The 14,417-nt window shown below is 36.6% G+C and overlaps 3 pseudogenes; 1 reads left to right on the top strand and 2 right to left on the bottom strand.

Moving 5' to 3' along the window:
* Positions 1 to 2,150: 2,150 nt before the first annotated feature.
* Positions 2,151 to 3,599, bottom strand: LOC110734564 (annotated as a pseudogene).
* A 2,120-nt stretch (positions 3,600 to 5,719) lies between these two features.
* Positions 5,720 to 8,589, top strand: LOC110734562 (annotated as a pseudogene).
* A 772-nt stretch (positions 8,590 to 9,361) lies between these two features.
* Positions 9,362 to 12,251, bottom strand: LOC110734561 (annotated as a pseudogene).
* Between the last annotated feature and the right edge of the window lie 2,166 nt (positions 12,252 to 14,417).

Below are 14,417 nucleotides of genomic sequence, written 5' to 3'. Positions count from 1 at the left end.
AAGCCACCGTTGTCACCATTGCCGTCATGTCTGCCCACAATCCCCTAACTAGCACAATCGCAACTGAGGTTCTATTGAATTCACGTAATCACATTATTTTCACTTATTTCAGGTTTAATAATCTAGATAGTATAAGTTCAAATAAAATTTTATCTTGCTATTACAAGGTATATACATTTCCTCCGTTTCTTTCTAGATATATCACTTTCTAAATAAAGAAGTTTCAATTTAGATGTATGACTTTCCTTTTTAACTAATTAATTTTCTCTATATATTATTATTCTAACTATTATCAGGAACAAGCTAACCGGTTCAATTCAAGCAAGCTTTGGATCATTCAACACCAATGTCAGTCTCCTACTATATGATAACCAGTTATCCGGTCCAATTCCGAAGTCATTGGGTCAGGCAAAGCTCTCAAAACTAAGAAGCTCAAATAACCAACTCTCAGGCTATGCATCTTTCTTGTTTGGGATCGATAAGCCAGAACTCACTGATGTATCACTAAGGAATAACAAGTTTAAGTTTGATTTTAGCAATGTGGACTTGTTCCAAGGTCTAAGAAATCTTGACATTGCTCATAACATGTAAGGATCACTTCTGAAACGACTCGGCCAACTCCCGTTGTAGTCGACTGATGTGAGCTATAACAAACTTTGTGGCAAGGTCCCAACAGGACGACATAAAGACGTTTAGCCCTTCCCTCTTTGCCTACAACAAATGTCTATGTGGTGCTCCTTTACCCCCTTGTAAATAATCCTATAGGTGATTTGGTTAGCAATTTGAGTGAATGAGTTGTGTTTGTGTTTAAATATATTTGGATTTGCCCTTGAATAAGGTCTTGGGCCTCAAGAATAAGCCCAATTTATATTAGATGGGCTCCCTTTATGTTTTTTTTTTTGGTGCAACCCCTTTGAATTTGTGATTGTATATTTGTATGTTTGTTTTATAATTTAACATTATCAATATTTTTTTTTTATTTTTTTTTTAACATTATTAATATACCTCCTCTAAATTTTATTTACTTTTTTTAAGTGCTGCAATACTATAAATGACCTCCTATATACTCCCTCTGTCCCTTTATTTTTGCCCCATTTGACTGTGCGCGGTTTTCAAAACACGTGTTAAAACGTTTATATCTCCATTTTCATACGCGTAAAAATTATTGAAAGTTGATATTAATAAATTTATAATAAGATGAACCAAACAAGATCTCACATGACTATATTTCATTTAGTAAAACAACGGGAATTTGTAGTCAAAGTTTTCTAAGTTTGACTCATATTGTAGCAATGGAGCTAAAAGATAGGGATGGAGGGATTCATTTCCCTAGGATCGAGCGATAGGGTGCCTGTTAAGAATTGCCCGAGTTTCCAGACACATCGCACTTCCGCTCGGGTCTTCCCTCTCCCTATTGGATGAAAGCAAGGTAACCAGCGATGTGTACTCCTGGTTGTGAAAGAGAGGGCGGACCGGGATCCCGTTCTTACTTTTGTACTATTTTTTTTCTCACATCATTTACTTTTAAATTACATATTCATGTACTTTCTACTTTACTGTTTTTGTTTGGTTGACAATTTTTGTTTAATCAAGCTTGCTAACAAATAGTATTAATGAATTAATATCTCTAATTATCAATATTGTAAAATTATAAAAAGTAAATATTGATAAAATTTACATTGAGACAATTCAAACAAGATCTCACTTGATTATGTTTATTTTGTGATTTATAAATCACAAAAGTTAGTCAAAATATAGTTTGTGAATTGTACAACTGTCAAACCGTGTCAACTAAAAACTGGAGAAAAATACATATTGTTTGAACCAATATATATAATCATGCTTTAAAATCTTGTGATGTCAAGAAGTATTTCCTTTGTTTCATGAAGATTAAATAATGTTCATGAATGAAATATATAACTTTGTTTGTGTTTAGTAATTACAACTCCGTATTGATTTGTATTAAAGTAAAACAATGTCACGTGGATTCTAGTTGGATGCTTGGTAATTTTTATTGTTAAAATGTCAAATGTTTATAATATTTATGTATGAAGTACTTGTACATATTAAAATGGAGGCAAGTAGTGGAAAAACATAAAAATAAAATTAGGACAAAAAAATTGAGACCGACGTAGTAATATTCACCATAATTTATTGAAATTTTCAACTATATAAATCTAAAAATCAAATCAATGGATGATAATATACAAATAAAGCTCCGGAGCCGCCATTATTGAAGCATATGGAAGACGAAATTCACCAAATTAAATAAATTCACATATCAAAATTAATAAACAAATAATCAAGATTATCTTCCTAAACCGGTTCACTTGCAAGCCGGGAGCGGACCGCCACAAAGGCACTTGTTATTTTCAAAAGAATCAGCCCCAAACCGGGTCAACCATTTTCCGGTCGGAACCGGTCCACAAAGCTGGTTGTAGCTCACATTAAAAACCTGCAAAGGCAACTGAGAAAGTTGTCTAGGTAGTGAACCATAAATCATGTTATGGCTAACATCAAGACCTTGTAACCTTGAGTTAAATACCACGTTAGAGAAGTCAAATGAGAATGCATTGTTTCTCAAGTATATTAAAATTAGTTTTTGGATTTCTAAATAAAAATGAAGCATCCCCTATGAACTGGTTGTTTGAAAGGTCTAGCCAGCTAAACCCGGCTTGGCTCAATGATTTTGGGATTGGACCGGAGAGGTTATTATCGCTGACTTGTAAGGCTAGGTTTTTAAATGAACTGAAGCTCTCGGGGATTGAACCGGAGAGCTGGTTTTTTTGTAGGGTGAGTTTTTGGAGATTGGGGATACGAGATAGAGATGCGGGGATTAAACCGTTGAATTTGTTCTCTGATAAGTCAAGGATATTTAGTTTTTTAAGCCGGTATAGGGATTGTGGGATTGAACCGGTTAAGTTAGTTCGAAAAAACTCGAGGTCTTGAAGGTTAACAAGGTTTGAAATAGACGAGGGAATGAGCCCAGTTAAACCAGGCATATCATTAAAGTAAAGGACCTCAAGACCGGTCAGCTGACCGACAATTGGAGGAATCTGCCCGATGAGCTCGTTGTTCTGACCGATGGTTAGGTACTTAACCCGATTAGTTTGGTTATCACACCCAACGTTGTACCAAGTCTTACAACAATCAGTGTTGGGCTGCCATGAGGAGAAAAAAGTGGTGTTTGGGCCTAAATGGGCTTTAATTTCAAGAAGGGCATGTTTGTCATTTGGGTGGCAGAGTTCAGCTGCCAGAGAAAGAGTGAGCAAAGAGGAGGTGGTGATGAGAAGAGAGAATAGAAAGAGAGAGATTTTCAATTGAGATTTCATTTTGTGTTGTTTTGTATGAATGTCAAAAGTTTGTTTTTTTTTTTGAGTTGGTGTATAATGTATTTTGGTTGTGGAATTTATAGGCATTCATTTTGTAGTTTGGGATTACGTATTTTGACTGAAATGTGATTAAAGAATTAGTCAATTAACATAAACAAATAAGGATATGGCTTTTTCTTGGTCAAATTGGTGTTCTCCCAACTTCCCAAGTAGTTTCCATCTAGATTCAATATTATTTATCGGATAATATAAGTATGCTTTGTATATTACTAGATTTTAGAATTGCATGCATGAAGTGTCATGCTTTTAAAAAATGCACCATATATCTCCACCATCAGAATCGTCTTATACCTTTTGGAGACATGTTGTTACCAATGTTACGAATCAGCACGTGATATTGTGCTACTTAAATTAAAATACTCGCTTCATTTTATATTTTGATCTCAAATACTTTTGTGATTCTTTCGTCAAATTTTTTACTTATCAAATTAAAAAATATTGGAAATTATGTACGGAGTAAGAAATCATTCATTTTATTATTTCTATATTTTTTTGTAATTTCAATTATTAATTTTAGAGGACTTTATTGGTAGATTGATTATACACCAACAAAAAAAAAAAGGAAGATTAGTTTGTGACAACGTAAATATTGATAAGGTGAAGATTTTACAAGAAATTATTAATTTTAATATTTTTATTTTTAAAAATGAAAAAAGACCAACTCAACTACCATATATTCCGCTAATATTACTCAATTAATAAATAAAAAGTTACACTTAACGGAATTTCAGATTTTGGGGCCCAAAAGTTTTGAGGCCCTGTGTTGTTGAGCTATTTGCATAGCCCAATAGCCGATCATGTCCACCGTTTATGGTAATATTATCCCTAATAGTAAACCAAAACCAAAAGGTGTTAAGATTATGCTTAGCAGCTTAGGGTACATAAATGGACTAAGTAATTCTCTAATCTTCCACCTTAACCAGTTATAAGAAACAATCAATAGTAGACAGAAGTAGTTCCAGATTTTGGATTTTGGGAAAATTGTTCGAAGTTGACAAATCCATCCTTTACTTATTTTAACGAGCCCTTGTTGTGATGGCTCCAAAGTCTCTTCAATTTTGAGTCAAAAAATACGAGAAAAAATGGTCAAATTAATACACCACATAAGTCATCATACGTTCTCTAATTATTTAGAATAATGTGAAAAAAGAAAACGTGTCATTTCTCAAAAAACACAAATATCTTAAATTAAATGGAAAATAGTAATAATTCAACCAAAATGTGCCTTTTCATAAAAAAGATGTCAACTAATTAATAGGTTATTTCACTAATAGCTGGTTTATGACCTTAATGTCCACTGTTGGTTTGAGAGCAAGAAAGTAATGAGTCATGTACAAGCTATAGATAAAGCTGAAATAATTTTGCAATAAGTCAAGGTAATTTACAGTTGAAATCCATAGAAGAATAAAGTAGAAGAGAATAAAGAGGCTTGAAGAATAAAACCTCTTTTAAGCTAAGTTTGTCCTGTATTTTTAATTTTTTTCTGCATGCAGCGCTTTAACCTCCATACCCTCCTTTCCTGCACCTTCCTTCACCTTAGCTACCGCCTGAAGCTAAACGCCCTATTTGCTGTTATTATGGTGGAAAGCAGAATTGGGATGTTAATTTAACAAGTACAAACATATTTATGAAGGTATTTTAACATGTTATTAGAATCAGTGTGACACAAAGATCACGGGTTCAAATCTCATCAACTCCTCACTTTCAAGTAAAATATTTCACGCAGGGTATGCGAAGGGCACATGTTGTATCCACATAAACAATGAAAACTATAAAGATAACATACTTCATAATAGGGGGAGAAAACGAAAGAAATAGAAACATCTTATGACATCACTTACATTAGGATTTCTGCCTCAATTCATAGGCTTTGATAATTCGATTTTAGAATCATTTCAAAATATTACGCTGCTTTTTATATTTAGTAAATTAAATTAAGCTTTTATATTCTGTACTTCTTTTTACGAGTTTAAATGACATGTATAAAGATTTAAAGAGACTACTAGTTGCTACGACAGATAGTGAAAGATAGTTGTGATATTTCAACTCAATTTCTTAAATTTGATCCCTAGAGATAAAACGTGGAATATAATATTAAAGGGCAGAGAGATCGAGCATGTATGTTATGGTACCTTGTTCTGTTCTTGATTAGCTAAATTCTGTAATATTAAGGGTCAAACAATTCCTATAAAAGAAAGCTACTGTCTTATTAACACTTGCAACAACAAAATCCTTTTTTCCTTGTCATTCACCATTTACTCTAAAACCACTCTTTTCTGTAAAACTTTACATTTAATTAATCTTGCCTTTCTTTTGTGATAAGGGCTTTTTGATATTCCAAAATCCAAAAGGACCACGAGCTCGGGAAAGCAGAGCAAAAGACTAAAAGGGAATATATACCTGCTAATGCAAAAGGTGAATGCCAACAAAGCTGTGTAAAAATGAGTAGTCAATCATGTATTAGCTTAGAATATAGCCATTAAATCACATCTTTTACATACAGAAAGCTTCCTATAGCACCTTGATCACCCCAAATTAAGAAGTCAACAATGAAATTTTATAAACTTATATAGCCTAAACCATGAAAATCCCTGCCTCAAGCAGCTTCTGACATCCTGTTCTTCTGTGAACACGTCGAAACCAGCAGAGTGATTCTAACTCAAATTTGTAAGCATGTCAGACAAAAAAGGCTCACCTCCGAACCCTGATGATTTCAAGTTAAAAGACACAAAGCCCAGCTTGGGGAGCGATGGCCACATGGAGGAGTTCGAGGTGGGCATGGATGGATTGGAGGTGACAGGACATCAAGCACCTACGACCTTGTTGAGCAGATGAACTACCTGTATGTTCATGTAGTTCGTGCCAAAGATCTTCCAGTTAACCCTGTAACGGGGAGCTGTGACCCGTATGTAGAGGTCAAGTTGGGGAACTACAAGGGTAAAACGAAGCACTTTGAGAACAAAATCAATCCTGAGTGGAAACAAGTCTTCGCGTTTTCAAAGGAGAAGATACAATCCACTGTCCTTGAAGTCTATGTTAGAGACAGGGAGATGGTGGGCAGAGATGAGTACTTAGGCAAGGTGGTGTTTGACTTGAATGAAGTCCCTACACGGGTTCCTCCTGATAGTCCTCTGGCTCCACAATGGTATAGGCTAGAGGATCGTCGAGGTGAGGTGAAGACAAGAGGAGAGGTTATGGTTGCAGTTTGGATGGGAACACAAGCTGATGAAGCTTTCCCTGAAGCTTGGCATACAGAGGCTGCTTCAGTAGTTTCAGGAGAAGGCGTTTACAACATCAGATCAAAGGTTTATGTGTCTCCCAAGTTATGGTATCTCAGAGTAAATGTGATTGAAGCACAAGATGTTGAGCCACATGATAAGAGCCAACTCCCACAGGTTTTTATCAAGGCTCAACTTGGAAACCAAATACTTAAAACTAAGGTGTGCCCGGTGAAGACTACCAACCCACTGTGGAATGAAGATCTGATCTTCGTAGCAGCAGAACCCTTTGAAGAAATGTTGGTTCTCGAACTTGTGAACAAAGCCAGCTCAAAGGATGAACTAGTGGGGAAGATAAGCTTGCCATTAAACGTCTTTGAGAAGCGACTGGATCACAAAGCGGTCCACTCACGTTGGTTCAACCTTGAGAGATTTGGGTTTGGAGCCCTGGAGGGCGATAAGAGAAATGAACTTAAATTCTCCACAAGGGTTCACCTGAGAGTCTGTCTTGAGGGGGGTTACCATGTGCTCGATGAATCAACGATGTATATCAGTGATACTAGGCCAACTGCACGACAGTTGTGGAAACAGCCAATGGGGATCCTCGAGGTGGGAATCTTGAGTGCCCAAGGGCTTTCACCCATGAAGAAAAAGGAAGGAAGTAGCAGCACTGATGCATATTGTGTGGCAAAGTATGGACTAAAATGGGTTCGAACAAGAACCATCATCCAGAGCTTCAACCCTAAATGGAACGAGCAGTACTTGTGGGAAGTTTATGATCCTTGCACTGTGATCACCTTAGCAGTTTTCGACAACTGCCATCTCGGAGGAGATGACAAGAGTGCAAAAGATCCAAAGATAGGGAAGATAAGAATCCGGCTATCTACCCTAGAAACCGACAGGATTTACACCCATTCTTACCCTCTCCTTGTCCTCCAATCCTCTGGTGTTAAAAAGATGGGAGAGCTCCAACTAGCAATTCGATTCACCTGCTTATCCTTTTCAAATATGATCTATCAATACTCCCATCATTTACTCCAAAGATGCATTATGTCCACCCTTTCACCATAAACCAATTGGACAACTTAAGATACCAAGCCATGAACATTGTGGCAGTGAGGTTAGGCAGAGCAGAACCGCCCTCAGGAGAGAGGTCGTAGAATACATGCTAGATGTCGACTCCCATATATGGAGCATGAGAAAAAGCAAGGCCAACTTCTTCAGGATTGTCTCTGTCTTCTCAGGAATGCTCTCCATGAGCAAGTGGTTAGGCGAGGTCTGCAAATGGAAGAACCCAGTCACCACAGTTCTAGTTCACATTCTCTACTTCATCTTAATTTGCTATCCAGAACTCATCCTCCCAACTGTTTGTCTCTACATGTTTCTGATCGGTATATGGAATTACCGATACAGACCAAGGCATCCTCCTCACATGGATACCAAGCTTTCATGGGCAGATGCAGCTCACCCAGATGAAACTTGATGAAGAATTCGATACCTTCCCAACAACAAAGTCATCAGATATAGTTCGAATGAGATATGACAGGCTCCGAAGTATAGCAGGGAGAATACAGACAGTGCTGGGAGATATGGCAACTCAAGGAGAGAGATTCAGGCATTATTAAGCTGGAGAGATCCTAGAGCTACCTGTCTGTTTACTTTCTTTTGCCTAATCGCAGCTATTCTACTCTATGTTACACCATTTAGGCTTCTGGCTATCTTTGCAGGCTTGTATCTCTTCCGACATCCTCGGTTCAGAAGCAAGATGCCAACAGTTCCCAACAATTTCTTCAGGAGATTACCCTCTCGAGCTGATAGCTTGCTCTGATAAAGTCACCCAACTTCATGAACTTTGGTTTGTTTTTTAAGTGTATGATCATTATCTTTAAGATTTTCATTTTTTTTTTTCCTTCCATTATTCGTGAGTTGTAATGTATTATCTCCTCTCAGAAATTTTTACAGTCAAATCATTTTTATTCTATAGTCATGTTGCAGTAAAGAACAAAGATCTACTCAATTCACATCCAGCAATCTTAAAACCATGCCGTTTGCAGACAAAACAAAAGGGCAGCTTTGTTATTTTGCGTTCAATGTGTATTTTCAAAGTAATTAATTTTCATACACAAAATTAAGGTCAATGTATATTTTTAAAATATTCAATTTTCATACACAATATTAAGTAGGGAATACTATATAAGAGTATATCGTCCACTAACATGTCGAGCCTTAAATGGCGAAGCTTGTTTTGTTAATCTATAAATTGCAATCAAAAGAGTGCACAGCAACATCGTTAAACCCAAATATTACTTGGAAAATGCATGGAAAATATCTATGATGAAGTTCATTAACAAAGCAGATTCGTGAAAATCTGTGACAAATTTTTGCTACACAGCTAGAACTGAACCAAACACAAGCTAAAGACGCAGCAAAATTGGGCAGACAAACCCAAAAGGAAGGTAATAGAGGCACATCCTAACATTCATGAAATTCCAATGGGGTGTAGCCGTGTAGGTATAACACCATTTATGAAGACACTACTCAAAAAGTGAAACAACAGGTTATGGTCAAGTATGATCAACCATACCTCTACTAGAATCTGAGCAAATCACCAATAACCAAATTTAGGAAGAGGATTAGAACAACAGAGGTCAATTAAGAAGCCTGAATCCCCTACTAAAGCATAAATTCCAAACCAAGATAATAACATGTGCCTTAGAAAGGGACTGCTGTAACTATACTAATTTCACTGAGAAATCAAAATTGAGAAATTAAAATTAAACAAGTTATCATAAAGGCATTCGCTGCATCTAACAAAATTTGAAAACTTCCACGAGGAGTTGTTATCGCACGAAAATTTGTAAACACTTGAATCATGATGAGAAACATACATCAAGAAACATAAACAGCTTAAATAATAAGATGACAAAATCTGATGTGCAAGTTACTTTCTACTCAGCTCCTCTAAAAGACAAGCTCGTGAGGTTTCATGCCTGACTTCAACGAAAACCTTGCTGCCAAATATGCCTTCAATTCAGGGACAGCTTCAATGTTCTTTGCCAATGGGGCATCAACAGCCTTCTGAGACTCTTTCTTCTCTGCTGGAAGTACATTCTTCTCCTGTAATTTAATAAACAATTCAAATGGTGAGACTACTAAACTGGAGCATATAGAACTAACTTCAAGCATGTACAAGTAAAAATAAAGGTCTCACCTCTTTCTCTGCCTCGAAGAATTCTCCTTCTCCCTTCTTTTTCTTCTGTTCACCTTGCTTGGCAAAGTATTTGTCATCGATGCTTGATACATCAACTCCAGAAACATCAACCTTAGTAGAAGTAGCAATCACATATGCTTGGTTGCATCTCCTTAGTGGGACACCATTAATCTTAAAGGGGCCTATTTGAAACAACAGAAAGCAATCGTTATTAATCAAACAATCATCTGCTACAACATCAATATGCACATCGAACTGCCTACAAACAACAAAAACTACAAAGAAAAAGGCATGACTTCAATGTAAAAAGATAGCCACACATCAGTTGGCAAGCAATTTCCCATGGTCAAGATAATCTATGCTTCCATGGAAAGATAATATCATCTTCTCACTGTCTATTTAAGTATTTGAAAAAGAAAACACACAATTCATAAAAATGTCCAATAGAATGTCATTGTATCATATATCACTCATTTCAAACATTATCCAAAGCAACAACTCTATTCTGGATCAATCTGCAGTAAAACATAAAAAAACACAATTTCACAAGTTTGGTAAACCATGTTTATTTGCAACAAAAACCTATTTCCTTTTACAGCTCAAGAGCACAATATAAGGCTCTAGTCTCAAAGTCTATGATACACCATCAGCTTGGGCAAACACAGATACAACAAGTCACGATCCATCTGCCTAAAAGCCTCCTATTAATTTGTAAAAGAAATGAACTAGTCTCTAACTTACAAATTTACAGTGATTGCATTGAACTTTGAAGAACTACATCCAGATTGTTTGTATAAACTTTACAAAAGGGGGAGCACAAACCCAATTGTCTGTAGTCCAAATCAATTCCTTTTTTTGGAACCAGCCTATTTAAACACTAGCTACCATGAAGGAAGATTCCCAGATCATGGATTGAATATAAGTAAAAGGAAACAGCTTTACCCTTGATAACAAATTTCAGTCAAAGACTCACAGGTGAAATTCTTATGTCAGCTGAATTGAGATTATATATGAGCAGTATGTATTCAGACTACTGCTATACACAGGTTTTAAGACAAAGCGAAGACTACAGAACAATAAGAACATACTGCCATAGAAACCTGTCATTCTTTTCAGTACCAGCTGCAGTTTAATCACATCAATAACCCTGTTACCTACTACGCTAACTACTATTAATTCACTGTGAATCAAAGAGAAATGACATGCTCCATATGAGAAAACAAGACCACAACAACAAAAATGAAGTATAACCATGTTTATTTCACAAATTTGAACATGACTAAAAGGCATAATATATACTCCTACACTACATAACACACTGCATTCCACTTTCAGCCAAATACCAAGGCACAATTTTGACAGATTATGCAAATAAAACCATTGAAAATTAATGACAGAACAATCCCAATGCGAAACATTTCCAAAATCAGTTACCATTAACATAATCCTAAACCCTCAAACCAAAGCCTCAGCAGAATTCCCAAACTGATAGTAAGATACATAACCGTTCGCTGCCATAAAAACAAGGCCTCTACCCAGTATACACAACCAATCCGATACTACACCGACAATAAATTAAAGACATAACAATCACAGTGCAAACCATTTCCAAAATCAATTTTCATAAAGTATTATCCTAAACTCTAAACGCCAAGCATCAAAACTAAAATCAAACTTATATTGAAGGATGTCAGGATAGTTCGAAACCCGAATATCTATACGTAGCTACAAACTAAAGTTATCACTAGTCCATCACGCTAACAACACTATAAAATACATCATACACTGTCATTAATCATCAGTAAAACAATTTTACAAAAATTACATTTTTGGGTTTACACATAGATCCAATATTCAAATTCAAAAAAAAAACAATAAAGAAATTAATTTTAAAGGATTGAAATAAAGCTCACCAGTAATGAGAAGTAACCCAGATGAAAGTTGCTTCAAAAACACAACTCTCTTCCCCTTAAACCTTCCAGCCAACACAATCAACACTGTCCTGGTGTAATACTCGCCCTACAATTCCACCCACAAAATAAAACAATGAAAAATTAATTTTCAAAATCAAAAAAAAAAAAAAAAATCTGCATTTACATTAATTTATAAGCCCGATTAAGAAAAAATGAATTACCTAAGTTTGGCGGCTTTGGGTTTGCGCTTGTTAATTAAGGGCTTCTTAACATCGTCAGCAGGGTAAAACTTGGAGGTCTTCTCAGCCGAAGCAGGAGCAGCTGCTTTAGGAGCGTGAGTAGGGAAAACGCCGCCGTTTTTGGCCTTAATAGCCCAAAGACCCCTCTTATGGTACATCTTAGATCGGCTGAATTTGCCGATTCCCCTAACAAGATCTGGGTTTCTGCTGCCGGTTCTGGGTTTCGCCATTGTTGATTGAAGGAGAAGAAGTTGAGGCTGAGGGAAATGAAGGGAGAGAGATAACCCTAGAAAATGAGTTTCTTTTTATTGTAAGGTGATAATGGTTTTCGGGGGTGTTGTTAAAGGGCTCGGTTTTGGTGTTGAGGGTTTTGGGTTTTAAGGATGGTTTGTGTTTTAGGCCCAAAGTTGGGATGGCTGGGAAACGATTGTGGAGATTGTAATTTAGGTATTGAATTAGGCCCTATTTGGCAGTAGTATTTTAGGTAATTGAATAGTAATAATAAAAAAACAGGTCAAATTAGAAATAACACCCATAAAAACCTCCGATTTTGATAATAACACCAAGTAATTATTATAATACCACCAAAAATCCCAAAATTTTGGTTTCACCACCAACTAACAGATTTTTGGATGGAAACTGTTAGTGGAGCCCGCCATGTACACGTGTCAGTTGTTTATTGGTTTAAAAAAAAAAAAAAAAAAAAACCTAACCCCTACCCAACAAGCCCCACTACCGGCACCACCTGCCCTAGCCGCCGGAACCTCATGCCCCCACAAAAATCGGCGAACCAGCCTTATTACCACCCTATAACCGCCGACTCCACCGCTTCCTCCTTTCCCCTACCCGAAAACCACCCTAAGCCCATCAAACCACCGCAAAAACCAACCTGACCACCGCGCACCCCCTCCTCTTTTCCTCCACCCTTGAAACGGCCCATTCGGCCATGGAAATCGACCATTTTGGGTTTCCATGCTCGATTTTGGTCGTTTGAGGGTGAAGGGTTCCCATGGTTCGTTTTCTAGGTCGATTCCATGGTCATTTTGGTGGTTTTTGATTGTTAGTTTTCGTGGTTTTCGGTCGTTGTCGGTTTTCATTGGTGGATGGGTGGCGTGTTTCAAGGTTGGGGCTGGGTTTCGTTGGTGGTGGCGTGTTTCAAGGATGGGGCTGGATTTCGTTGGTGGCTAGGCTTGTTTCTGGCGGTGCTGAAGGTCGGGATGGGATGGGGAGAGGGGTTGTCGGTGGCGGGTGTTAGAGTTGCCGGCGGCAGCTACGGCTGGGGCAGGTGGTGCCGGTGGGGTGGCTGGCTGGGTTAGGGGGTTAGGTTTTTTTTTCTAATTTTTCTTTTTTTTAAAACCAATAAACAACTGACACGTGTACATGGCGGGCCCCACTAACGGTTTCCATCCAAAAATCCGTTAGTGGGTGGTGAAACCAAAATTTTGGGATTTTTGGTGGTGTTATAATTAAACTTTTTTTTTTGTGTGTGTTATTATCAAAATCGGGGCTTTTTATGGGTGTTATTTTCTAATTTAGCCAAATAAATGTATTTGGTAAGGTAGCGTTTCATGTAGTGGTTAGTGGTAGTGATAGTGGTAGCGTTTAGGTAGCTTTTGTCAAAAGTTAAAAATATTAGTGTTTGAAAGGTAGCGAATAGCTTTTAACAAATTTTGTTTACTTTTTAAATATTGTGCATGTATTTTTTATGTATTTTAACATTTCAACCGCTATTTTTTCCAAACACTCATACTATTAACCGTTACATTGACAGCTAACCTTTACCCACTACTAACTGACAGTTACCCGCTACTCAACCGCTAAAAGCTACCCGCTACTGCTAGTTTTGCTAAACAGGACCTTAGAGGTGTCTATACCTGTATTAGTGGTGTGCAAAAAATCCAAAAAATCAAAATTCGACCAACTGAAAATGTTTGTAATCGAATCAAAATAATATTTCCTCCATTTTGATGACACAGTTTGACCTTTTGTACTATTCACATAACTTACTTTAACTTTGTTTTGTGATTTCGTATTGAGAAAAAACTTAGTTGTGGGGTCTTGTTAGATTCGTCTAAACTTCAACTTTTCAAATATCAAAATTCCATAATTTTTGCTATGTAATCAATGATACTTGCATTTGAAAGTATGCATTGACAAATGTGCCTAAATGAAATGTGCCATCTAATAAGAATGGAGGATGTAGGATGATAAGAATTGCATTTTTTTTTCTGTGTTTAAGAATTTGAATTGAAAAAAAAGAAACCGAGTAGAAGTACGCTTAATTGAATCAATCAATGTACGAATGAATTATAAAGTACTATTTTTTATTTTTTATTTTATCTTCTCTAGACTAACTAATGTTGTACTATATGGGTGTCTAGTACAAATGGTCAATGGAAAAATGAACAAGAAGAGAAAATGAACTTAAAAGAATTTCAATTTGG

This window comes from Chenopodium quinoa, unplaced genomic scaffold, assembly GCF_001683475.1.
Source record: "Chenopodium quinoa cultivar QQ74 unplaced genomic scaffold, ASM168347v1, whole genome shotgun sequence".
Classification (NCBI taxonomy): domain Eukaryota; kingdom Viridiplantae; phylum Streptophyta; class Magnoliopsida; order Caryophyllales; family Amaranthaceae; genus Chenopodium; species Chenopodium quinoa.
Note: the sequence above shows the minus strand (reverse complement) of the source record. Positions and strands in the feature narration are given on the sequence as shown.